The following is a 27,014-nucleotide window of genomic DNA, read 5'->3' as shown; positions in this document are numbered from 1 at the left end:
GCACATAAAAGGTGCCTGGCCTGTTAGGAGTGCAATGTTGCCAACATTTAAACAGATAGAGGTTTGTGTTTCCTTTAGAGTGTGATGCATGAAAACTGGTTACCTTTAACCAAAAATAGTAAATCTTGCTGTATATTGTCTGGTATGTTTCTCAATAAAGTTGTGCTTAATGGCTATGAATTATTCTTATGAACTTTTTGAGTTAAACAAGTCCCATCTGCCACAACTATTATTGCATCATAACTGCTGCTGCAGTCTTTTTAATTTTTTAACCCCTTCATGGCTTCTAAATATTAATTTTATTTTTAACTTGAAATTATTTTATTTTACAGAATTAAGGCATGCCCCAAGTACTGGAAAATGCACTAAATTTCAAATGTCAACATTTTCCAAGGGGACTGTCCCTAGACCCGCTCCCCAGAATACTAATTCAATTCCCATGTAGTTACACATTCAGAGTCAAGAGCAAGTGCAGTATTTATATCGGGAATGTGAATTGAAAAAAATTAAAATAATTTAAAATAGGCGGTCTTCAGCCCTTAGAGCTCAACTGCTTCTGAAAAAAAAAATAAACATGAAAAATTAACTCCAAAATGGCAGTCTTCAGCTCTTAAAGCTGAACTGCCCTCTACATAAAATAAATGGTAAAAGTGCTTCAGTACTAACACAAATGGCTTAACAAGCCAGGGAAGGGGCACCCAGGGTCTCGCATGCAGCACTCCAGCTTTGTGCAGGGGATCAACACTGCAAGAGAGGTCCTCTACCCACAGGGGCCAGGAAGCCCTCCAGAAAGAATGATGTGGGACCAGTTCACTGCCAGCTCCAATGCCCAAAGAATTTTCATGACCTCAGACCACTGGTCAAGGTCAGTGAATGCATCCTCAAAAGCCTTCTCCTACCAACTGCACCACTAGCCCCACACACTGCTCAGTGCACAACCCCACCCCCATCACTCACCTATCAACAATCTGCACTAAACACAAGACACATCTCACATTCCTAGCTTCACCTCACCCCTTGGGGGAGATGGTGTTGACCACTCTTGGCAGGGGGCATAGCTGAGCCCTTGGCCAGCAGCGGGGGTGAAAAAATACAAGATTTTGGTATCCTCATGGGTTATCCTCATTCTCACATCCCACAATATCTTCTGATTTACAAGGTGTGCATTGTGTTGGCATGCAGCTCTTGTTTTCCCGCCCTCCCTTCCCCACAACTCTACCCTTGTGCCTTCCTCATTTCAGATACCCAAGAAATCCAACCTGCCTAGCCAGTGGGTGACCGAGGAGGGAGGGGAGAGGGGAGAGGGGAAGAAGAAGAAACAACACCTTCACTTGATTTCGCTCCCAGCCACTAGCCCCTCAAGGTCAACCAGAAAGCCATCTCCAATGTCCCCCACTGAAAGTCAGCAGTCTTCCACCAGGCATGCTGCAGCCACTGGGGGAGCACTGCGTGACATCACTAGGATAGGCAAAGGCACACTCAGGACAGTCACTAAGGGAATGCACAAGGGTGATTCGTTAATTCTTGATGTTATACTGAATAAATAGATGGATAAAGTTGGATTGGAAAGTTTGCTTTGTGAAGCTTTTATTTCAGCATCATGGCCAAGAGGATGCTGTGATGGTCAGTAACAGAGGGAAGGTAAGGTGTGGGACAAATGTTGAAAGGAGAATTGGGGTTGTGGTCACTGGTGCAACATATGGATGATTCCATCCTGGATATCCCAGTCAGAAAGGGGCTGTCTGGGTTGCAGCCTTCCTTCCACTTCCTCCTCTTCTGCTTAGTCCTCTTCTGCGTCTTCCTCTTCTGCGTCTTCCTCTTCTGCGTCTTCCTCTTCTGCGTCTTCCTCTTCTGTGTCTTCCTTTTCTGCGCCTTCTTCTTCTGCGCCTTCCTCTTCTGCGTCTTCCTCTTCTGCGTCTTCCTCTTCTGCGTCTTCCTCGTCTGCGTCTTCCTCGTCTGCGTCTTCCTCTTCTACTTCTTCCTCTTCCCTCTGCGAGCAGCTTGTCCCCTTTGCTGCCTCTGTTTTATCTCCATATGCCCCCTAGGACTGTGAAGAAGTGGTAATCTCAGAGCCAAAATACTGCAGATGCTGGAAATCTGAAATAAAAGCAGAAAATGCTGGAATACTCAGCAGGTCAGACAGTATCTTGACCTGAAATGTTAACTCTGTTTTTCTCTCCACAGATACTGTCTGGCCTGCTGAGTATTTCCAGCATTTTCTGTCTTCTCAGAGGCCTCCTTTACCATCCAAAGCCTTGCAAGCATCCACCAGCACTCCCTGCACAGTTTAACAACATTTGCACCAAGCCACTACTTCAATAAAATATTTTTTTTTTAAGTCCAAAAGCTGAAATCCAAACTTACCTGAAAGATGTGTGTGCCCCTTTAAGAAGCGCTGACAATGGGGTCGATTTTCCTGGAGCCGTCATGCGGGGTTTCAGGCATGTGGGGGGGGGGAAATCCCGAATTTGGGGGTCCCGACACCATCCCGCTCAAAACCCTGCCCCACGCAAGTTTCAGGGGTGGCGGGTATCCGCCCCGCACTGGGACCCACCAAAACCAGGCAGGAAGGGATTAGTGCCAATTAACTGCCTGTTAACAGGTAGTTAACAGGCAGTTTTTAGCCTAATCCCTATTTTGAGGGGTGTCGTGTGGGATTCCCGACGGCTCCAAACCACGCCAGGTTAGAGCAGGCGGGCCGTCGGGTTGAAGGAGTTGGAGGGGTCGCGATGTCGGTGTTCAGGTGAGTGATGGGCGCATGAGTGCAAAGGTAAGTGTGTTTGGTGTGTCTAAAGTGTGTACAGAACTTTTACTTACCTGTACTTACCTTAACAGCCTTTCTTCCTGTAGCCGTCGGGAGCCTATCACTCACCCGGAACTTAAAGCTGAACGGCTGCAATCTGTCAAAAGTGACAGCCTTCAGCTTTGAATGCTGCTGAGAGTTCTAACTGAGTCTGTGCAGAAGGACTCAGCTTAGAACTCAGACTGTCAGTGTTTCACAGCTTCAAACAGCTGTGAAACACTGATATTTCATCTGTCAACACCTCTTGACAGATGAAATTGCAGTCTGTGATGTCACCTGTTGCCGGGTGGCCCTTAATTGGCCTGCTGAGCCCGCTGGGCTGGCTTAACAAGGTCAATCAAGGGAAAACCACGCGGATTGGCCGGACGTCGAAGTAGGCGGGACTAAAACCCGAAAGTTGTAGTCCCGCCTCCTTCCCGACAGTTTCGGGAAAATCGACCCCAATGTCTCTGCAGGACTGCTTCACATGTGTTTTTCTGTGCATATCCAGGAGACGGTGTTATGGAGAGCGAGAATGTCCAAAATGGCGTCAAATCAGGCATTGCACACCAAATTAACGTCAAAATCTGCTTATTTAAATTTGAGGGGCCAGCGCTGTCAACGGTAGCGCTATGGCCCTCACCAAAATGGTGGCCGCCATTTTGCACACCGGAAGCGGACGGAAGCGATGCAGCCACTATTTTTTCAACGAAACCGGCCTAACAGCTGGCGCTACACCCGGGAATTTCTAGACCGTAGTGTCTTATCACATCTCTCAGAAATATTTCAAAGCACTTTGCCTACTTTTAAAGCAAAATAACTGTTATGTAGGCACATGCAGCAGGCATTTTGGGGTCGATTTTATCTCAGGTGCAGGGAATTGGCAGGTTCCCCAAATTTAGTGATTCCCACACGATTCTAAATGGGTCTATGAGATTGATGCAATTTTAACTCAATTGGCCAATTGATTTCCAGCGTGTGGGAAGCCTTGGCAATTGAGTATTTCCAGTCAGAAAGTCGCAGAATATGACGTCATCATTGCTGCTGCTTTTAAGGTCCACAGCAAGCCTTGCTTCCTCTGCAGGCTCCCAAACTTTACCATTAAGATGGCACAGGAGCCTGCAGGAGCAACGGCCAGCGGGAGGGCCAGATCTGCCCCCAAATTTGATGAGGCTTCACTGCAGGCATTATTGGATGGTGCTAGGGCCCACAGGGAGGTCCTGGTCCCTTCTTCAGGGAGGAAGAGGCCTCCCAGTCAGACCAAGACTGTGTGGCTACAGGTGGCAGGTCAAGTCAACTGCTTGGGGCTCACACGAAGAACGTGGCTGCAGTGCAGGAAAAGATTCCATGACCTTCATTGCACTGGAAAAGTAAGTACTGTATGATGTTTCCATCACCCTCAATCTGATCCCCATTGCCTTTACTCACCAGCACTCAGCTTTAGCAATCTCTTCCTGCACATCCCACTAGACACTCACATCCATGCACCCTTACCCATTCCCTCTCTCTCTATGCTCACATTCACAGAACTATGCCACCATGCAGCCCTCACACTCCCTCTCACTCTGATGCATTGAACACAACTGACAACACACAGGGAGGGCCCTTGGTATTGCAACCTCACTCCATCTTTGTCTCCTTCTAAGTATCTATGCTATGCAATCTCTGCACTCACTCCTTCATTCTCACTCAACCTCCACTTGTCTCCCTCATTGCAGGAAAAGAGAGCTCACAACAGGAGAGAGCGAGCCAGGACAGCAGGAGGGCCGCCTTCATTAGCCCAGCTCACTCCCTGGGAGGAAGGCATCCTGGAGATTGCCGGGGCTGACCGAGATGTGGACGTTGGGGAAGGACAGGCAGGAGCATCCCCGCAAGCTGGTGACAGAATAGTTTTCCATCTCTCTCATTGGCATTGCATGAGTCGCTGATAATGACTCTGAAGCTACATCATATGGACTTATGATCATCTGCAAAATGCACTGTGCATGTAACCTTGGTATCACATCTCTAACTTTTTCCTTGACTCCCCCACAGGACCATCGAGAGCCCCCGGCCCCACTGTGCAGGAGGAAGAGCCTGAGCAGCCAGACTCCTCAGAGGAATCTGCAATCTCTGAGGGCGCAGCGTCAGCAGAAATAAGCACACCCAGCACCAGCGCAGACACTCACACCTCGGTGGGATCTTCGGGACATAGAGTAGAGTTGTCACCATGTGTATCACAGCTCACAAGTTAGCATCAGCAGATTGTGGAGACATGGACAGCAGTGGAGAGTCCTCGTCGGAGAGCGCAGGACTCTGCCAGCTCGGCTCAGCTGCATGTCGACCCTCTGCCTCTGGGTCCATCCGTAAGTTCAGAGGTGATGGAACTCCATGCACAGATGCAGGAGTCTCTGGCAGGTTTTGTCTCTAGGGTCGCTGCGAGTGTGGAGCGAATGGAGGAGTCCATAGTGAACATGAGCAGAGCCTCTGTGGAGTCATTGGTGCATGAACGCATCAACACGGAAAGGATGGCTACCTACGTGGAAATGATTGCTGCCTCCATGGTAAGGCTGGCTACGGTAGAGGAAAGGAGGGCTACGGCCATGGAGGAGGTTAGTCGCCAGGGTATGGAAAACATGGTGAGTGTTCAGAATAGAATGACATCTCTTGAGGAGCGATGGGCATCTATTGAACAGAGAAACCAGACCTTCATGGAAGTCCTTCTGAGTAGGACTGCCATTGTAGATACGGGTCCCCATGGCCCCCTGATGTGCAGCAAGGTGCTCTCAGGCCACTTGCAGGCACTGAGGGGGACCTGACCCATGAGAGGGAGGTTGGTGGCAGACCTCAAGGAAGTGGGGGCTCCTCTCCAAGCGCTCACACTTCCATGCCACTGCAGAGCCCTCGGTCAGAGCCCCGCCAGAGTACACACCCAACGGAGATAGAGGTCTCAACCCCTGCGCAGCCACAGGAGCAGCAGACTGCTGGCGAGCCCTCACTGACTCGCCATCCCAGAGGACGCCCGCCAAAGGTGTCGAGACAGGAGCAGCAGGAAAGTGAGCAAGGGGCCTCCACATCTGCTGAAGCCACAGGGGAACCACTACGTAGGAGCACGCGTAAGAGGAAAATAAAGCACAAATAGTCACAAGGGTAGTCACTTGGGTGAAATGCTGTGTATTTTGTAAAAATGCCATCAGTTGTGTGTTTTTCATAATAATTCTGATGGCAACTTCTGCAGTTGTGGCGTGTGTCATTTCGTGAATGGGGCTGGAGGTCCTCTAATGCCAAGAGGGGAAGGAAAAAAAGGCCTCCCATGCTTCTGGTAGATGCCTCAGTTGAGGAAGCGCTGAGTGAGGGTGGCGAGAGGGGTCTCACAGGAGGTCACACTGGAGAAGTGTGTGAAGCTCCAACCTTCCACAGGTGTGGTTAGGCCTGGTAAAAGTTGCCCCAGACCTGAGACAACAAAGTCCTGCCACCTGCAAATGATGACTGATCAAATATCCTCTTTAATGTTGGACCTGCAGCTGATAGTCAGCAAGCCAATAGTGTTCACGCCAGGTTTCACAGGCGTGATCCCCACCAGGTGCGTTTTACGTGGGAAAGGGGTTAAACAGGCAAGGGCCTGTTAAAATGGGATTATAAAGGCCAATCAGTGCTGTTTAAGGGCCCTAAAGACCAGTCCACGCATCTGTTGCAGGCAGGACTGATTTGGGTCAATCAGACACACCTAGGTTAAAATGGCGTGGAGGCAGGAACCAGGCGGGGGGGTTCCCAACCCCCAGGTTTTGCAATTTTAACCCCCCGCACGCCTAAAAGCCCGCCTGTCGGCTGCATTAAAATCGAACCCTTTGTGCGCAACAAGATCCCACAAACAACAATTAGATGAATAATCAATTAGTATGTCAGGAAGGAATGTTGGCCAGCACTTGAACTCGTTGCTCTTCTTTGAGTAGTGCCATTGAATCTTTAATATCCACCCAAAGAGGCAGATGGGGAAAAGAAAGAACTTGATTTTTTAGCAGCCTATATTTTACCAATTGCACATATACACTACAAATGCAAAAGAAATGTGCATATAATTACTGCGGATGTGACGTAACACTATCAAAGTGCATTCAGACACCCATTATAAATAATAAAATAACACTTCATGAACTTCAGTTTTTCGTACTCACTGTCTATATGGCCTATTCAGAAAATCTCTTTCTTCACATCAATGCACAGGTCATTTATTTTTCACAGATTTATTAATAATTGCTGTGCTATCTCTGCATTTCTAGAAAAGATTAGTGGTGCGGGAGAGCACCCTGGCACAGTGAGGGAAGCGGGTCACCCTGGCACAAACAGATTAGTGAGGAGGGGGATCACCCTGGCACAGTGAGGGAAAAGGCTCTGCCTGTCATAAACAGACTGGGGAAGTGTGCAGGAAGTGCGCCCTGGCACAGAGACAGTTGAGGGCGGGGGTTACAATGCTGCCTATGGCATTATTATAATGGACATGGTGAGCAGCAGTTCCGCTATCCTCAGGCATAAAGACTGCCCCTTCTATAATCACATACACACAGAGCCATGTTTAGCCTCAGACTGGCACTGTTCTCATAGGACTGAGTGAGACTGAGGTACCGAGCCCAGTCTGCCGAGTACAGAGGCAGACACTATAACCCTTCCACACTGCACATTAGTGCATGCTTAGTGTTACCTGTCCCCGGGCTCCAGCTCACACAGACAACACAGCCATCACACCTCCGGCACAAACACAGCCGCCCCATTGGCCAGCAGTCACCGCCACCCCCCCCACTCTGTCCTTTCATTGGTCCAAACCGAAGCTAATTTGGTCAAAGCCAAACTGTCGTCATAAACCGTGATCCGCCCTTTCATTGGTCCGTCGCTGCCAATGGGCAGAGAATCTGTCAATCAACAGTGGGCCCTGTTGATTGGTCCATCTGAGGCCCTGAATGCGGGTGCAGATTTACACGAGCTGCAATTAGGCTGAATGGAGCTTATTCCAAAAATATAGCAGCTAGGGTATTCGGGGATGAGTTTTGTGAACAGGGAACTCTTCCGGGGACATTGTTTGCCTGGGAACACAGTACTTAGCCGGGAATTGTCCCTGGAAAACGGGGAAGTATGGTCACCATAATTTAAAATGCATTTCTTAAAACATTCAGTCTAAGGATGAATGGCCATAAGTAAAAATGTGTACCAATGACTCCGAGGCCCCAATTTTAACTGCCCCCACCTGGCAGAAACCGGGCGAGGTGGCAGTTAAAATGTGAATCTCTTACCCCCTCCAATCCCACTTCCTTCTCACCATGTCCCGATATTAACCTGTTCTTTTAAGAAGGCAAGCAGGACACCCGCAGGAAGGAAGTGGGGTCCTGTTTTAAATATGCAGATCAGGTCTGATGATGTCATCAGGGCCCCATCTGCAATTTCAAGTCGAAGCCTTAGCGGGGCATTGTCGGCTTTACCATCAGGCAAAACCTGCCAGGAGCCGGATTCTAGGCCAGAGAGGCCCAGAAGGCAAGTAATACATTCATTTTTCTGGTTTCCTTGTGGGCCAGGAGATGCAAGAGTGCTCCTGCAGGCCTCAGAAAGAAGCCATGGGCTTCCCTTTCACCGGTCTTCCCCACCCTCCGATCATGGCAAGACCTCCCACTAACTGCCGGGGTCTGTCCCCAAGGGTATCAGGCTGTCTGTGCCCTCGCCCACCGGCCAGGCTGTCACTGTGGCCAGTTGTCGGGCCAGAGACTGCAGCATGTTATTTAGTTAAGGCTTTGCTGTTAAGATCGGTAGGGCTTCCACGTCCCCAGCCTTTTCCCCATCGTACGTACCTCCCCGTTAATATCTGGGCCCGAGTGTTTTCTGGAGTCTGCTAATTTTCATAGTGTTGGAGATGGACCAGACATTGGCCAAGACCATAGAGGGGGCTGGGAAATTATAGATGAAGTTGCAATTTAAAAATTGAATGCAGATGAACAACGGCAGCCAAAGGAGCCTTATGGAGAAGATAGCCAGTCAAAAGAGAAGAGGGAGAAGGTCTGCAAATTTCACTGCGAGTAAGCTGGAGCATTTATATAGTACCTTTAATACCGGCATATTCTTCACTCTATCATTACCATTAAGCCAGCGGACCAATCCTGGTTCAATAAGGAGTGTAGAAGAGCATGCCAGGAGCAGCACCAGGCATCCCTAAAAATGAGGTGCCAACCTGGGGAAGCTGCAACATAGGACTACATAGAAACATAGAAGATAGGAGCAGGAGTAGACCATTCGGCCCCTCGAGTCTGCTCCGTCATTCAATGCGATCATGGCTGATCATCCAAATTCAGTACCCTGTCCCTGCTTTCTCCCCATATCCCTGGATCCCATTAGCCTTAAGAAATATATCTAACTCCTTCTTGAATATATTTAATGAATTGGCCTCAACTGTCTTCTGTGGTAGAGAATTCCACAGGTTCACCACTCTCTGGGTGAAGAGATTCCTCCTCATTTCAGTCCTAAATGGCTTACCCCTTATCCTTAGAGTGTGACCCCTGGTTCTGGACTCCCCCGCCATCGGGAACAGCCTTCCTGCATCTAGTCTGTCTAGTCCTGTTAGAATTTTATAAGTTTCAATGAGATTGCATGCTAAAAAGCAGAAGCAACATGCTATAGACAGAACTAAGCGATCCCACAATCAACCAATCAGATCAAAGCTCTGCAGTCCTGCCACATCCAGTCGTGAATGGTGGTGGATCATTAAGCAACTAATAGGAGGAGGAGGCTCCATGAATATCCCCATCCTCAATGATGGAGGAGCGCAGCACGTGAGTGCAAAAGACAAAGCTGAAGCGTTTGCAACCATTTTCAGCCAGAAGTGCCAAGAGGATAATCCATATTGGCCTCCTCCTGAGGTCGCCACCACCACAGAAGCCATTCTTCAGCCAACTCGATTCACTCCACATGATATCAAAAAACGGCTGAGCGCATTGGATAGAGCAAAGGCTGTGGGCTCAGACAACATCCCGGCTGTCATGCTGAAGACTTGTACTCTAGAACCAGCCGCACCTCTAGCCAAGATGTTCCAGTACAGCTATAACACTTGCATCTATCCGACAATGTGGAAAACTACCCAGGTATGTCCTGTTCACAGAAAGCAGGACACATCCAATTACCGCCCCATCAGTCTATTCTCAATCATCAGCAAAGTGATGGAAGGTGCCATGGACAGTGCTATCAAGCAGCACTTACTCACCAATAACCTGCTCACTGATGTCCAGTTTGGGTTCCGCCAGGACCACTCAGCTCCAGACCTCATTACAGCCTTGGTCCAAACATGGACAAAAGAGCTAAATTCCAGAGGTGAGGTGAGAGTGACTGCCCTTGACATCAAGGCAGCATTTGACCGAGTGTAGCATCAAGGAGCCCTAGTAAAACTGAAGTCAACGGGGATCGGAGGAAAAACTCTCCACTGGCTGGAGTCATACCTAGCACAAAGGAAGATGGTTGTGGTGGTTGGAGGTCAATCATCACAGCACCAGGCCATCGCTGCAGGAGTTCCTCAGGGCAATGTCTGAGGCCTAACCAACTTCAGCTGCTTCATCAATGACCTTCCCTCCATCATAAGGTCAGAAGTGGGGATGTTCGCTGATGACTGCACAGTGTTCAGTGCCATTTGCAAATCCTCAGATAATGAAGCAGTCTATGCCCGAATGAAGCAAGGCCTGGACAACATTCAGGCTTGGGCTGATAAATGGCAGGTAACATTCGCACCACACAAGTGCCAAGCAATGACCATCTCCAACAAGTGAGCGTCTACCCACCGCCCCTTGACATTGAATGGCATTACCATCACCGAATCCCCCAGCATCAACATCCTGGGGGTCACCATTGACCAGAAACTTAACCGGACCAGCCACATAAATACTGCGGCAGCAAGAGCAGGCCAGAGGCTTGGTATTCTGCGGCGAGTGTCTCACCTCCTGACTCCCCAAAGCCTTTCCACCATCTACAAGGCACAAGTAAGGAGTGTGATGGAATACTCTCCACCTGCCTGGATGAGTGCAGCTCCAACAGCACTCAAGAAGCTCGACACCATCCAAGAGAAAGCAGCCCGCTTGATTGGCACCCCATCCACCACCTTAAACATTCACTCCCTCCACCACCGGCATACTGTGGCTGCAGTGTGTAGCATCTACAAGATACACTGCAGCAACTCACCAAGGCTTCTACAGCAGCACCTCCCAAACCCACCTTTTCCACCTAGAAGGACAAGGGCAGCAGGCGCATGGGAACACCACCACCTCCAAGTTCCTCTCCAAGTCAAACGCCACCCTGACTTGGAACTATATCGCCGATCCTTCATTGTCGCTGGGTCAAAATCCTGGAACTCCCTACCTAACAGCACTGTGGGAGCACCTTCACCACACGGTCCACAGCAGTTCAAGAAGGCGGCTCACCACCACCTTCTCAAGGGCAATTAGGGATGGGCAATAAATGCTGGCCTTGCCAGCGACACCCACATCCCATAAATGAATGAAAAATAGTCCCAAGGCACTTCACAGGAGCTTTATCAAAGGAACTTTGACATGGAGCCACATAAGGAGATATTAGGACAGATGCTCAATAGTTTGGTCAAAGAGGTAGGTTTTAAGGACCTGGCAGGCCGCCTTTACTCCTTTTCTTCCTCCAAATAAAAAATATATAAAACTATTCCCATAGTCATGTCAGCCGTGGCACCCTCGCCTCTGAGTCAGAAGGTTGTGGGTTCAGAGACTCGAACACAAAAATCTAGGCTGACACTCCAGTGCAATGCTGAGGGAGCGTCTTTCGGATGAGACGTTAAACCGAGGCCCCGTCTGCTCTCTCAGGTGGACGGAAAAGATCCCACGGCACTATTTTGAAGAGGAGCAGGTGAGTTATCCCCGGTGTCCTGGCCAATATTTATCCCTCAATCAACGTCAGTAAAACAGACTGTCTGGTCATTATCACATTGCTGTTTGTGGGAGCTTGCTGTGTGCAAATTGCCTGCGGCGTTTCGCGCGTTACAACAGTGACTACGCTCCAAAAGTACTTGGTTGGCTGCAATGCACTTTAGGATGTCCTGAGGTTTTGAAAGGCGCTATATAAATGCAAGTTCTTTCTTTTTTCTTTCTAAGAATACCCAGGGTCCAAATTTAAAATGTAGCAGCTGAAGATGAAATGCCAAAACTCTTAGCACAAGCACGATGAATGGCAGCAAAATAAAAACCTAAGTAAAAAATGCCCCTACAACAGTCTTTTCCTTGAGGTTCCAAAAATGTAAGTGAAAAAACATGAGCTCTCCTTTAAATGAAGAGACCTATTTTAAATGGACAGGGTAAATGCATGTTGCGTTCCCAGTGTGAAGCACAGGAAATTCTCCATAAATTCATGGCCATCTATTTAAATGTCATTATATTAAAATGAATCTCCCACCTGCTTTCAGCAAAAAATTGTTGGGAAACACATTATGGGCGGAGATCTGGCAAGTATGATCTCTGCCTCACTTCTGACCTCCCCCCGCACCCTCCCCCGCCTCTTGCCCAAGCTTACTGCTGGCAGGGACTATTAGAAAATCTTTGCAATGGTGTGCAGACCATGTGTAAAAACTGAATGTAGCTGTAATGCTATTGTAGAGCTTGAATGAGGGACCTCCTTCTCTGCAGAGGCATTGATATCCTGCAGATTTTTTATACTCTAGTGAAATAGGTCTTTGTGCAATCAGGGCTTTCATTTTATAATGCACTTGAAATTTGTGACATTTATGGAAGAATACTGAGCTGTAGGTTACACTAACAGCCTGAGCAGGCTTGATTGTTTGGAGAAAAGCTTATTTAAAAAAAATAAAGTTTCTTTGAAACAGCAGGTGAAATTTCATTCAGTGTACAACTGTACATCACAGCAGGAATGCATTTCCTGCAAGACAAATCCAGGGATCTATTATGTTGCTCCAAATTATAGTGTGGCATTCCAACTTTAAGTTGAAATTCTTTCCACCCTACCAGTTCCATTGTGCTTCTCCTCTGTTTGCCTGCGACAAATTAAAGATAGCATGTCCTTCCTTTCATTAGTTTACACGTTAGGAAGCTCATGGGGGTGGGGGAGGCAGGCAATCAGAAGGGGGGGTCAATCAGGAGGGAGCGTAGTGATGGGGGGGAGGGGAAGTGATTGAGAAGTAGGGGGAAATCATGAGAGAGGGGAAAGCAATCGGGAGGGTGGGGGTGATTGGGAGGGTGCCAGCAACGGTCTTCAGCAGTGCTCCTCCCGGCTCCACATTCAGGTAAGTATTTTTTAACAAAGTTACTTTTTTGGCGGTGGTCTCCAGCCATCCCTTTGAGGACCGGTGGTTAGGCCGCAAATAGAGCGCATTTTCCTGAGTGTATCCGGCCCAGTGCCGGCTGCATTCAGGACAGTCAAATTCTGCAAAGGGATCTTCAAACAGGCATTAGGTTCTCTATTTACATATATGCAAAGATCCTAGCATCTGTTTCAGGGGCAGGCCCTGAATGTTCTCTTTTTCTGTCTTGATCAGTGTAGCAGACAGCACACTTCAAATGCGGAATGTGCCTTCGCTCGCACCACCCACCATATTGAACACTTATCCGCCAGTTTTACGGGCATTTGTCAACCAATTTCTACGCCCCGAATGCATAATCTAAGCTGACACGCCACAGCAGTACTGTACTACATTGCTGGAGGTGTTGTCTTTTTGACGACACGTCAAACGAGACCCTGTCTGCCTGTCCAGGTGAATGCTAAAAATCATATAGCACTACTTGAAAAAGAGCAGCGAGCTCTCCCAGTGTCCTGACTGATATTTCTCCCTCAGACAATACCACTTATAAACAGCCAAACTGGGCAGTTATCTCACAGCTGTCTGTGGGGCATTACTGGCTCCTGCCTTTGTCTGCATTAACAGTCATTGCAATTAAAAAAGAAAATACTTATATTAAAGCATTTTGACATAAAATGAGCTCTAGAATTTAAACATTATTAAGAATCTGAGCTTTTAAAAAAAATCTAAGAACATTAAATTGTTACTAACTGGAATGGTCTCTTTCCAATCTGTTTAGCGTTTGAATGAGGCTGTTTTATTTTCTAAAAACATGTGAGTCTGTATAATGGAAGAGGGGGGCTTTGATTGATTCAAATGAATAACCCTAAATTAAATTAAAGTTACCTCAACAGCCATTCGCCCAGATCCAATGATAATGGCAGGGTAAGCAGCCTCGCGGTATTGTAGGCAGGAACTCTCACATGAACAGGAGTTCCCATCTGCAGTATACATAAACCACATTAGTGCAGGGAATGGCGCTGAGAGGAGACATTAACTGCCAAACTAAGGGAGGAGTGGGACTAAGGGTGAATAATGGGCAGTGAACGGGGCATATTTCAATGAAGGGGAAAATGGATGTCCTGACAATTCTCCGCCCATTTAGCATCCCATACAAGTCTCCACCAGCAGTTTGTTCTGGTGCCGGTGGCACCCACTAATTTGATAGGTTCTAATTTCATATGAAAACTAACGAGATATTGATATCTTTCATGCAGTTTGCCATCATTTCCACTGGGATGTAACTGTTTTATTAACTCACCCAAGGTGACCAGGTTGATAAGACTTTTAAAAAGCCCTCTCTGAAGATTGGAGGGAGAATTCTTTCCTCCACCCCACCCCCAACCCCCTACCTTTGCTCATTTTTATTCATTGTTTCTTTCACTTAGATTCTGAGGTATCTTTGTGATAACAGGTGGGCCAGTACCATTTTTTCCAACCTCATTAATACCTGTAGCACCACCAAGAGTTTCCCCACGAGAATCTCCCTGTACTTGTTGATTTTGAAGGAAGACCAATGGCAGGTCAGACTGCACATAATGTGCTGTGTGCCTACCTTGGTGCATATTATAGTTTGTAAATCTTACTATTAAATACACTCACATTTAGAGTGAGATTTACATACCTTAAACTGTCAGATGAGCAATGCTTGAACAGGCTGTGATACACAGGGGAGACTGAGTTGTGCCATAAACTGCAAAATGACATGCAGAAGACTTATCCACAGGGACAGCACTGCCAATGGCTGTGAATGTCATAACTGCCCTCAGCTTCAATCCCTTCAAATCTTTCATGTGTCACTAGGAACATCAACCCCATTAATCAATTGGCAGTACACAGGTGTATAAAGCAAGTGATAGATGTCTTGTTTGCTTGAGTACGGACAAGCAGCAGCAGCATGAGATGTGTAATTTTACTGAATGACAGGATACCCAAAGGTTCAAGGGATCATAGATTGCATTTATATGCTCCATTGCACAATGTTGGAACCTACATGAATCAAAAAGAATTCCACTCAAAATGTTCAACTCATTTGCAACCTTCAGCATGATTATGCAAAATAATGCTTACATCCCAGATAGTGGTCACAATGCCTTCATTTTAAAACCATGATGCCACCAATATCTGTCCCACAAAAGCAAGTCTCATGGTGGCTCATGGGTGACCAAGGTTATTCTTTGGATCCAATGCTCATGCCACCTCTTGTGGTGCCCCAGAACATCAGCTAAACATCGGGATTATGAGGTGCATGCAGGTGTTAAAGCAGTACTTCAGGTGCCTGGATAAATCTTGGGGCATGCTCAAAACAGCCAGCTAAGGTTTCAAGAACTGTGGCATTATGCTGCACACTGCACATCTTTATCCTACGATGAGGCATCATCATGGAGACCATAGAGGAGGAAGGCCCCCAGGTGCTGCATAGCTATGATGAAGAGTAGGAGTCATCTGAGGTTGTAGTACAGTAGTGCTGGTGCTAGATATAAGAACGATTAATGAAGCTCTCATCTGGGATACCTTCTCTTAAGTTGGACATGACAATTGCATTACCCCAAGCCTTCCACAAAGTGCCTTTATCTGCAGCGCTTTAAATCTTAAGAGACTACTCACAAATCCCCCATTCCTGCCACATGATGACAGTTTTGCAAGTACAATCCCTGCATAAACCACTAGATTTTTAACAGCCAAACATGGGCTGATAAGTGGCAGGTAACATTTGCACCACAGAAGTGCCAGGCAATGACTATCTCTAACAAGCGAGAGTCTAACCACCGCCCCTTGACATTCAATGGCATTACCATCCCCACCATCAACATTCTGGGGGTCACCATTGACCAGAAACTTAACTGGACCAGCCACATAAATACTGTGGCAACAAGAGCAAGTCAGATGCTAGGTATTCTGTGGCGAGTGTCTCACCTGACTCCACAAAGCCTTTCCACCATCTACAAGGCACAAGTAAGGAGTGTGATCCAATATTCTCCACTTGCCTGGATGAGTGCAGCTCCAACAACACTCAAGAAGCTCGACACTATCCAGGACAAAGCAACCCGCTTGATTGGCAACCCATCCACCACCTTAAACATTCACTCCCTCCACCACTGGGGTACCGTGGCTACAGTGTGTACCATCTACAAGATGCATTGCAGCAACTCGCCAAGGCTTCTTCGGCAGCACCTCCCAAACCCGCAACCTCTACCACCTAGAAGGACAAGGGCAGCAGGCACATGGGAACACCACCACCTCCAAGTTCCCCTCCAAGTCATACACCATCCTGACTTGGAAGTATATCACCGATCCTTCATCATCACTGGGTCAAAATCCTGGAACTCCCTACCTAACAGCACCGTGGGAGGACCTTCACCACATGGACTGCAGCGGTTCAAGAAGGCGGCTCACCACCACCTTCTCAAGGGCAATTAGGGATGGGCAATAAATGCTGGCCTTGCCAGTGACCCCCACATCCCATAATTGAATATAAAAAAGTTATGCTGCTTCCATGGTGCTTCCCCATGGTGAGAGTGTACATGTGCTCTTAAGACTAGTCTTGTTCTTCATCTAGGGGCTAGCTAAGTGACAAGATTACCTGAGGTGCTGGCTGCTGTGAGCAGATAAAAACACTTGGGATTGAGGTTGATTTCACCTCCAACCACCTGAGTCCTGATATGGGCCAGCCACAGGCTTAGGCACTTCCACAATTGTGTGAGGGGCCTGGCCCTGGGTGCTTCCAGGTGCATGTGCAGGTATTGAATGGGTTTGGTGGGAGGATCCTGAGAACCATTTCAATCCTGCCACTGACTCACCCTGCCTCACCATGACTACTAATTGGTAAGAGAGACCTAATGGTGCCAGTGAGATCAATGAAGCCATGCCTCATGGTTGTTTCTAGCTGGTCTTCAATCCTATCAAAGCAGGAAAAGGTAGCCCATTCCATCCTAGAACCCCAAGTCCCCACAGCATCAGTGTGAGTACCCACAGGATTATTATTGACCAACCTTAGGGCCTTAGAGTCATAGGCCTAGAAATTGGGTTGTGGCGCCAAACTGGCGCCAAGTTCGCCTGGGCGCTAGTTTTTGCGCAGCGTTCAAAGCAGTAGCGATCGTCAGAAATTCAGTTGAAGTGCCCCTAGAGGGAGACGGGGTGAAGCTCGAGGCGCTCCGTGTCCCTCTTAGGGCGCTGAAACTGAATATCGCAGCGCAACGTGCCGCGCACGCTGCGGTACTGCAGGCCTTCCTCCCGCTGTTAAGGGGGTGGGGCCTGCAGCAGCGCGAACCCCGATCGCGAGTGCCGGCAAAAGAGCCCGGCACCAAGGAGAAGTGCCGGGCTCTCGGGAAACAGCCGGCAATGCCGTGGGGGGGGGGGGGGACCAGGAGGCCGAGGACGGAGGTGCTGGCAGGCGGCCGCCGAAAAAGCGGCCGCCCTGCACCTCCACCTTAACTTGCGCCTCTGCCGGCGCAGCAAGGCCCCGTGAACCGGGCGTGGGTAGCGAACGGCGCTACAGTGGCGTTCGCTACCAAATATCGCGTTCGGGGTGCGAATGGGGCGCTGCGCACATCGATGATGCCATCGGTGGCGGCGCAGCGCAAATGGCTAATGCCACCATTCGCGCCCCTGCTGAATATCGCGGGAGGCACAGCCAGTGGCGCTACAGCCACTGACTGCCTCTTTAGGCGCTAACAGGTGGCGCTACTCACCCAATTTTTCCCCCATAGAGCTATACAGCACAAAAAGAGGCCCTTCGTGTCTGCGCGGCCATCAAGCCCTGTCTATTCTAATCCCATTTTCCAGCACTTGGTCCATAGCCTTGTATGCTATGGCGTTTCAAGTGCTCATCTAAATGCTTCTTGAATGTTGTGAGGGTTCCTGCCTCTACCACCCTTTCATGCAGTGAGTTCCAGATTCCAACCACCCTCTGGGTGAAAAAGTTTTTCCTCAAATCCCCTCTAAACCTCCTGCCCCTTACCTTGAAACTATGCCCCCTGGTTATTGACCCCTCTACTAAGGGGAAAAGTTCCTTTCTATCTACCCTAACTATGCCCCTCATAATTTTGTACACCTCAATCAGGTCCTCCCTCAGCCTTCTCTGCTCTAAGGAAAACAACCTCAGCCTGTCAAGTCTCTCTTCATAGCTGAAACACTCCAGCCCAGGTAACATCCTAGTGAATCTCCTCTGCACCCTCTCCAATGCAATCACATCCTTCCTATAGTGTGGCGACCAGAACTGCACACAGTATTCCAGGTGTGGCCTAACTAGCGTTTTGTACAGCTCCATCATAACCTCCCTGCTCTTATATTCTATGCCTTGGCTAATGAAGGCAAGTATCCCATATGCCTTTTTAACCACCTTATCTGCCTGTCCTGCTGCCTTCAGGGATCTATGTACATGCACACGAAGGTTCCTCTGATCCTCTGTCCTTCCTAGGGTCCTACCATTCATTGTGTATTCCCTTGCCTTGTTAGTCCTCCCAAAATGCATCACCTCACACTTTTCAGGGTTAAATTCCATTTGCCACTGTTCTGCCCACCTGATCAACCCGTCTATATTGTCCTGTAGCCTGAGGCTTCCCTCCTTGCTATTTACCGCTCCACCAATTTTCGTGTCATCTGCGAACTTACTGATCATACCTCCTACATTCATATTTAAATCATTAATGTACACTACAAACAGCAAGGGACCCAGCACCGATCCCTGCGGTACTCCACTGGACACAGGCTTCCAGTCACAAAAACAACCTTCGACCATCACCCTCTGCCTCCTGCCACTACGCCAATTTTGGATCCAATGTGCCAAATTGCCCTGGATCCCATGGGCTCTTATCTTCTTGACCTGTCTCCCATGCGGGACTTTGTCAAAAGCCTTACTGAAGTCCATGTAGACTACATCAACTGCACTCCCCTCATCCACACACCTCATCACCCCCTCGAAAAATTCAATCAAATTGGTCAGACATGATCTCCCCCTGACAAAACCATGCTGACTATCCTTGATTAATCCCTGCCTCTCCAAGTGCCTTAATCATGGAGGCTCTGGTGCAGACATCCCTGGAGTTAACACATGCTCCATGATGCAATGCACACATGTAGATAATGGACTCCTCATTGTATCACACATAGCATAGAAAGAAAGACTCGCATTTATAAAGCACCTTTCACAACCACCAGACATTCCAAAGCACTTTACAGCCAATTAAGTACTTTTGAAGTGTAGTCAGTGTTGTAATGTCAGAAATGCGGCAGCCAATTTGCACACAAACAGCAATCTGATAATGACCAGATAATGTGTTTTTGTTACATTGATTGAGGGATAAATATTGGCCAGGACACAGGAAAGAGCAGACGGAGCCTCAGTTTAATGTCTCATCCGAAAGATGGCACCTCCGACAGTGCAGTGCTCCCTCAGCATTTGACTGGAGAGTCAGCCTAGATTTTTGTGCTCAAGTCTCTGGAGTGGAACTTGAACACACAACCTTCTGACTCAGAGGCGAGAGAGCTACCCACTGAGCCACAGCTGACACACGAGGCAAAGTGAAGCTTTGAGTGCAATAGGAAGTAAAAAAAAACTTACTAACTGTACTGGCAACAAGCAAGAAAAAAGGACTTGCATTTACGGAGCACTTTTCATAATCTCAAGATGTGCCAAAGTGCTTCACAGTCAATTAAGTGCTTTTTAAGTGTAATCACTGTTGCAAAGTGGGGAATTTCAGAAGTAGAGCTGTATTTTTTATGATATAAAAAGGTGAATTCTGTTAGCTGCATTCTTAAAGCAGTTCCTGTGGTTGCAATTTCTTGGGGATTCTCATCTCTCACTGCAACTCTAGTTGTTGTTGTTTTATCTCTAGTGGAAAACTGGCAGATCCCCCAGGATACCCAGAGGCACTTGTTCTCTGCCATTCCTGGGAGTTTTCTGGCTGACTAGAAAGGGGTGGAACCTCTGTGTGCTCCTTGCAAAGCAAATGACAGGCTGCTCACACCTCATCCACCTGTGTGGTAGAAAGAATTAATATCCTGATTACTGGACTGTTGAAAGCAAATTTGACTTTTCTTCAAAAAAGACTGCCTCCAATTAAATGATAGGCCAAATGTCTGCTGTTCACACTTCATCTACCTGAATGGTAAAATTGATTAATATGAATGTCTGCCTTGGGGAATGGACTGCTTTGACCTCGGGTGTCGAGACCTGCTTGTAATAATATAATTGCTGTTAGATTTCACTATTCTCCGGTGCTCCAGTGCCTGGCTATATCCATGTTGTAGTAGTCAGAGGGCCTCTGTGGAGTTGAAGTTCCCAAGTTGTTTTCATCAAAGATGAAGTTAAAAGATTCTTAAAAGAACACTAAGAGTTAAATTGGATAAGACCCGAAAATGTACGTGAGGATCGTGGTATGTGCCCGTTCAATGCCTCGCAGCCAACACATTAAATTTGTGCTGCCTGCTGCTTTACATGATTGCTGCGTGCAGCCAGCACTACCTGCACTGTTCATTGGCTGCATGCATCAACAAGGTGCCCAATATTGCAAGTGGCTAGTGTTACTTAAAGGCAGCCTGCACCTCTTAAAGGGGAGGAGCATTGTGGCTGCAAGATGTGATGGGAGTCATTTCAAGATTGAATCTGTGCTGTGATACTATGAGGAATGGCTCAACATGTGTGAGAACGAGCACCAAGGTTTTCAAACAATGCACTGGAGGTCTTGGTGGCAGACATGGAGAGAAGGAGAGACATCCAGTATCCGCAGGGGGGGCAGGAGGCCCTACAGAGGCAGTGGGAAGAAGTATCAGCAGAGATCAATGCCAGGAGTGTAGCTCCAATAACATGGATGCAGTGCAGGAAGAAGTTTAATGATCTGACATGAGTTGTCAAGGTGAATGAGTTCAATCTTCAAATGGCTTATCCTGCCAACTGCACCACTAGCCTCAGCCACAGCTCAATTCATTACACCCCCATCACCCACCTACTAACAATCCCTATCAATCACTATTCAACCCTTCAATTCATGTGCTTTACCTCACCCTCACGCACTTAGCATTGGTGTGAGCCTCGCACTCACAACTCACAGTTCGTACATACTGGCAGCTATTCATCCATGACAGCCATATCACCCAAACATATTGCAGGACACCCTTCTCTCTTTCATGCAGGAGAAGCTGGCGCATAACAGGAGGCAGCAAGAAAGAACTGGAAGGGGACAAGCGCGCCTGCAAATTTTAACCACCCCTAGAGGAACCAGTGCTGGCCATCATGGGAAGGGGCATCACTGAGGCCATGGCCACTGGCAGGGCTGGAGGGATCAATGATGAGGGTACCTGAATACCTAATCCTCCTTCCCTCAACTCATTTCTCCCTCATCCCACAATCTCTTCTGACTCACAAGCTGCAGATGGTGTAAGTGCGCACTTCTTACTTTCTCCTCTCCCTTCACCACAACCCAACCCTTGTTCCCTTTTCATTTCAGATACCCAAGAACTACAACCTTCCCAGTCAGAGGAGGAAGAAGACAGTGAAGATGAAGAGACACCATCACTCGATCTTACACTCGCAGCCACCAGCTCAGAGATTGACACTGCACATATTTTAGAGGCTAAGAAAGAAGAGGGATCTGCACATGATGAGGCATCATGCACAAGTGCACAGGATGTAGAGTGGGGGGAAAGGATAGCACAGGTGCCAGCTCACCGGAGGGTGAGGTGGCACACTAGTTCTGCTGCAGAGGACTTGGATGAGGACTTTGATGGGCTAGGCTACAAGAGAAGGCTGATGGGTGTACATAACCAAATGCTTGTTGCACTGGAAAACCTGCCAAAAATCCTGCACTCAATGTCAAGGAGCATGGAGGAGTACAGCTCCAACTTGGCACAGGACTTTGCGCTGAGCTTGGAACCCATTCTTTACAACATGGAATGGGTGGTAACCTCCATCAGCATGCCTGTGGAACCTACCATGATGCAGCATCTGATGGTTGATGTCACAGCTTCCACTGCAGCACAAACAACTTCCAACAAAAGTCTGAATACTGCAGTGGTAGTTCAGACTGTGGGAGTACCTTCACTACATGGACGGCAGCGGTTCAAGAAGGTGGCTCACCACTACCTTCTCAAGGGCAATTAGGGATGGGCAATAAAAGCTGGCTTTGCCAGCAACATCCACATCCCATGACTCAATAAAAAAGCAAGTCTAAAGCCAGGCCCTCTAAGCCATTTGTACGCTCCTCAATTGAAGGTCAGCAGCCTTCCACCAGCCATGTTGCAGCCACTGGGGAAGCACCTCATAGAAGCACTAGGATATACAAGGGCACACGGAAGACAGGCACTAAGGGAATGCACAAGGGTCCTTAGTTTAATTTTGCATTCATTATTTAATGAGTGAATTTATAAAATTGGATTTGAATGTACATTTTCTGGTGGTTTTTATTTTTGTGTTGTTGGAAAGTGGATGATGTGATGGTCAGTTATAGAGGAAAGATAAGGAGTGTGGCACTGTTGGTGATTGGGGAAGTGTAGTTGAGGTTACTGGTATCGCTCATGAATAATCTGATCATATAGCGCCTGGGCAGAAATGGGCTGTCTACATTTTAGCCTCCCTTCCACTTCTTGTTCCACCACTTCCTGTTGCACTTTCTCCTCCTCCTCCTTGTCCTCTTGCTCCTCAGCTTCTCGCCTGATAAGTGGTGACAGGGGCTGTTCCCTCATAATGGTGAGGCTGTGCATCATACAGCCATAAATCTTGATATCCGCTCAACTGAGTACTGCAGGGCTCTTCCAGAGCGCTCCAGGCAGTGGAAGCATTGCTTGAGGATGCCGATGGTGTGTTCTATAATGTTCCATGTAGCAGCATGACTCTCATTGTATGACTGCTGTGCAGGTGTAGTGGGTTCCTGAGCCACATCATGAGTGGATACCCCTTGTCACCCAAGCCAACCTTTGACTTGCCGTGTTGGTTCAAATACAGGTGGAACAGAGGACTGCCACAGAATGAAGGAATCGTGACTGCTGCCAGGGTAATGGGCATTCACCTGCATGATGAGCTGCCTGTGGTCGCACACCAGCTGCACATTGAGGGAGTGGAATCACTTTCGGTTCATGAAAATGGATGAGTTCAGATGAGGAAATGGACAAGTTCACATGAGTCACATACACTGCAATGTGTGTGTAGTCAATGGCACTCTGCACCGTGGTGAAGCCTACCATGTGTGTAAATCCTTGTGTTCACTCCACGTGCTTGTCTCTGGCAAGAGGGAATGGAAGAAAAGTGTTTCTCATTGTATTGAGAGCCTCATTAACCTCCCTTATATAGCAGTGCACTGCAAACTGTGAGATTAATTAGCAATTTTGTTGTGTGAGGCCCCTTGGGGCGGAGCGATCATAATATGATAGAATTCTTCATCAAGATGGACAGTGAAGTATTTGACTCAGAGACTACGGTCCTGAATTTAAATAAAGGAAACTACGATGGTATGAGGCACGAGTTGGCTAGGATGGATTGGGGAATGTTATTTAAAGGGTTGACGGTGGATAGGCAATGGCAAACATTTAAAGATCGCATGGATGAACTACAGAATTTGTTCATCCCTGTTTGGTATAAAAATAAAACAAAAAAGGTGACTCAACCGTGGCTAACAAGGGAAATTAGGGATAGCATAAGATCCAAGGAGAGGAAATATAAATTGGCCAGAAAAAGCAGCAAACCTGAGGATTGGGAGCATTTTAGGATTCAGCAAAGGGATTAATTAAGAGGGGGAAAATAGAGTATGAGAGTAAGCCTGCAGGGAACATAAAAACTGACTGTAAAAGCTTCTATAGATATGTGAAGAGAAAAAGATTGGTGAAATCAAGCGTAGGTCCATGCAGTCAGAATCAGGGGAATTTATAATGGGGAACAAAGAAATGGCAGACCAATTAAATACATACATTGGTTCTGTCTTCACAAAGGAGGACACAAATAACCTCCCAGAGATGTCGGGGAACATAGGGTCTAATAAGAGGGAGGAACTGAATGAAATCAGTATTTGTAGGGAAATGGTGTTAGGGAAATTGATGGGATTGAAGGCCGATAAACCCCCAGGGCCTGATAATCTACATCCTAGGGCACTTAAGGAAGTGGCCCTAGAAATAGTAGATGCATTGCTGGTCATCTTCCAAAATTCTATAAACTCTGGAACAGTTCCCATGGATTGGAGGGTAGCTAATGTTACCCCACTATTCAAAAAAGGTGGTAGAGAGAAAATGGAGAATTATAGACCAGTAAGCCTGACATTGGTAATGGGGAAAATGCTAGACTCCATGATAAAAGATGTACTAGCAGAGCACTTGGAAAACAGTGACAGGATCGGAGAAAGTCAACATGGATTTACAAAAGGCAAATCGTGCTCGACTAATCTACTGGAATGTTTTGAAGATGTAACTGGTAGAATAGATAAGGGAGAACCAGTGGATGTGGTGTATTTGGACTTTCAGAAGGCTTTCGATAAGATCCTGCATAAGAGATTAGCGTGCAAAGTTAAAGCACATGGGATTGGGGGTAAGTTATTGACTTGGATAGAGAACTGGTTGGCAGACAGGAAACAAAGAGTTGGAATAAATGGGTCTTTTTCCGAGTGGCAGGCAGTGCCTAGTGGGGATCGGTACTAGGACCCCAGTTATTCACAATATATATTAATAATCTAGACGAGGGAACTAGATGTAATATCTCCAAGTTTGCAGACGACACAAAGCTGGGTGGGCGTGTGTGCTGTGAGGAGGATGCAGAGAAACTCCAGTATGATTTGGACAGGTTGGGTGATTGGGCAGATGCATGGCAGATGCAGTATAATGTGGATGTTATCCACTTTGGTGGCAAAAACAGGAAGGCAGATTATTATCTGAATGGCAATAGATTGGGAAAAGGGGAAGTGCAACAAAACCTGGGTGTCCTTGTGCACCAGTCGCTGAAGGTAAGCACGCAGGTGCAGCAGGCGGTTAAGAAGGCAAATGGTATGTTGGCCTTCATAGCGAGAGGATTTGAGTACAGGAGCAAGGATGTCTTGCTGCAGTTGTGCAGGGCCTTGGTGAGACCACACCTTGAGTATTGTGTGCAGTTTTGGTCGCCTTATCTGAGGAAGGATGTTCTTGCCATGGAGGGAGTGCAGCAAAGATTCACCAGACTGATACCTGGGATGGCAGGAATGACGTATGAAGAGAGATTGGATCGATTGGGCTTGTATTCGCTTGAGTTTAGAAGAATGAGAGGGGGTCTCATTGAAACTTATAAAATTCTAACAGGACTAGACACAGGAAGGATGTTCCCAATGGCGGGGCAGTCCAGAACCAGGGGTCATAGTCTAAGGATAAGGGTTAAGCCATTTAGGATTGAGATGAGGAGGAATTTCTTCACCCAGAGACTGGTGAACCTGTGGAATTCTCTACCACAGAAGGCCGTTGAGGCCAAGTCATTAAATATATTCAAGAAGGAGTTAGATATATTTCTTAAGGCTAAGGGGATCAAGGGATATGGGGAGAAAGCAGGGACAGGGTACTGAATTTGTATGATCAGCCATGATCTCATTAAATGGCGGAACAGGCTCGAGGGGCCGAATGGCCTACTCCTGCTCCTATCTTCTATGATCTATGTTCTATGTTGCTTATATTTCCAGCAGCAGCCTGGATGGAGCCAGATGCATAAAATCTCCATCTGCCCAAACTGTGGTCCTCTGCGTCAGAGGGGCATGGCTGGAGGGAAGGACTTCCAAGTGACAGGGTTCCTGAGTCCTGGTCTAGGATCTGGTAAGTTGCTGCAACACCTGGTGAACAGAGATGGAATGGCCTCCTAGCTGGCACGTGTGGTGTTAATTTTGGAGTCCAGAACTGGATTTTGACCTGGACCCCCAAAGTCTTAACACCTTGACATTAGGCCTGATTGGCTCCCCTCTTCTTCTTAGGCAGTCCCTCGAAACCGAAGATGACGTGCTTCCACATTAAAAATGAGTTCTCAGGTGACTGATGCGTCCAATGAGGGACTTACAGTCTCTGTCACAGGTGGGGCAGACGGTGGTTGAAGGGACGGGTGGGTGGGATGCTTGGGTTGACGTGCGCTCCTTCCGCTGTTTGCACTTGGCTTCCACTTGCTCTCGGCGAAGAGACTCGAGATATTCGGCGCCTTCCCGAATGCTTCTCCTTCACTTGGGCCAGGGATTCACAGGTGTCAGTGGGGATGTTGCACTTTTTCAAGGAGGCTTTGAGGGTGTCCTTGAAGAGTTTCCTCTGCCCACCTGGGGCTCTCTTGCTGTGTCGGAGCTCCGAGCAGAGCGCTTGTTTTGGGAGTCACGTATCGGGCATGTAGACGATGTGACCAGTCCATTGGAGCTGATCGAGCGTGGTCAAAGCTTCGATGCTGGGGATGTTGGCCTGAGCGAGAATACTGACGTTGGTGCGCCTATCCTGCCAATGGATTTGCAGGATCTTGCGGAGGCAGTGTTGGTGATACCTCTCCAGTGCTTTGAGGTGCCTGCTGTACATGGTCCATGTCTCTGAGGCATACAGGAGGGCGGGTATTACTGCTGCTCTGTAGACCATGCGCTTGGTGCCGGGTTTGAGGTCCTGGTCTTCAAACACTCTCTTCCTCAGGTGACCGAAGGCTGCACTGGCACACTGAAGGCGTTGTTGGACTTTATCATCGACGTCTGCCCTTGTTGACAGTAGGCTCCCGAGGTATGGAAAGTGGTCCACGTTGTCCAAGGCCTTGTCATGGATTTTGATAATTGGGGGGCAGTACTGTGTGGCGGGGGCAGGTTGGTAGAGGACCTTTGTCTTACGGATGTTTAGTGTAAGGCCCATGCTCTCGTATGCTTTGGTGAAGGTGTTAACGATGGTGTGGAGTTCGACCTCCGAGTGTGCGCAGACGTAAGCGTCGTCTGCATACTGTAATTCGACGCCAGAGGAAGGGCCGACCTT

At 47.9% G+C, this 27,014-nt stretch overlaps 1 protein-coding gene and 1 pseudogene across 2 annotated transcripts in view; one reads left to right on the top strand and one right to left on the bottom strand.

Moving 5' to 3' along the window:
- LOC147117347 (uncharacterized) overlaps window positions 1-25,746 on the top strand; it is a 44,713-nt pseudogene extending 18,967 nt beyond the window's left edge.
- Window positions 1-27,014, bottom strand: part of gabbr2 (gamma-aminobutyric acid (GABA) B receptor, 2) — a 1,824,974-nt gene that overhangs the window by 694,903 nt on the left and 1,103,057 nt on the right. The window lies entirely within an intron of this gene.

The sequence above is a fragment of the Somniosus microcephalus genome, chromosome 5 (genome assembly GCF_052327205.1).
Source record: "Somniosus microcephalus isolate GS21.2 chromosome 5, FLI_Smic_1.0, whole genome shotgun sequence".
Classification (NCBI taxonomy): domain Eukaryota; kingdom Metazoa; phylum Chordata; class Chondrichthyes; order Squaliformes; family Somniosidae; genus Somniosus; species Somniosus microcephalus.
This window is presented reverse-complemented; position numbering and strand designations above follow the sequence as displayed.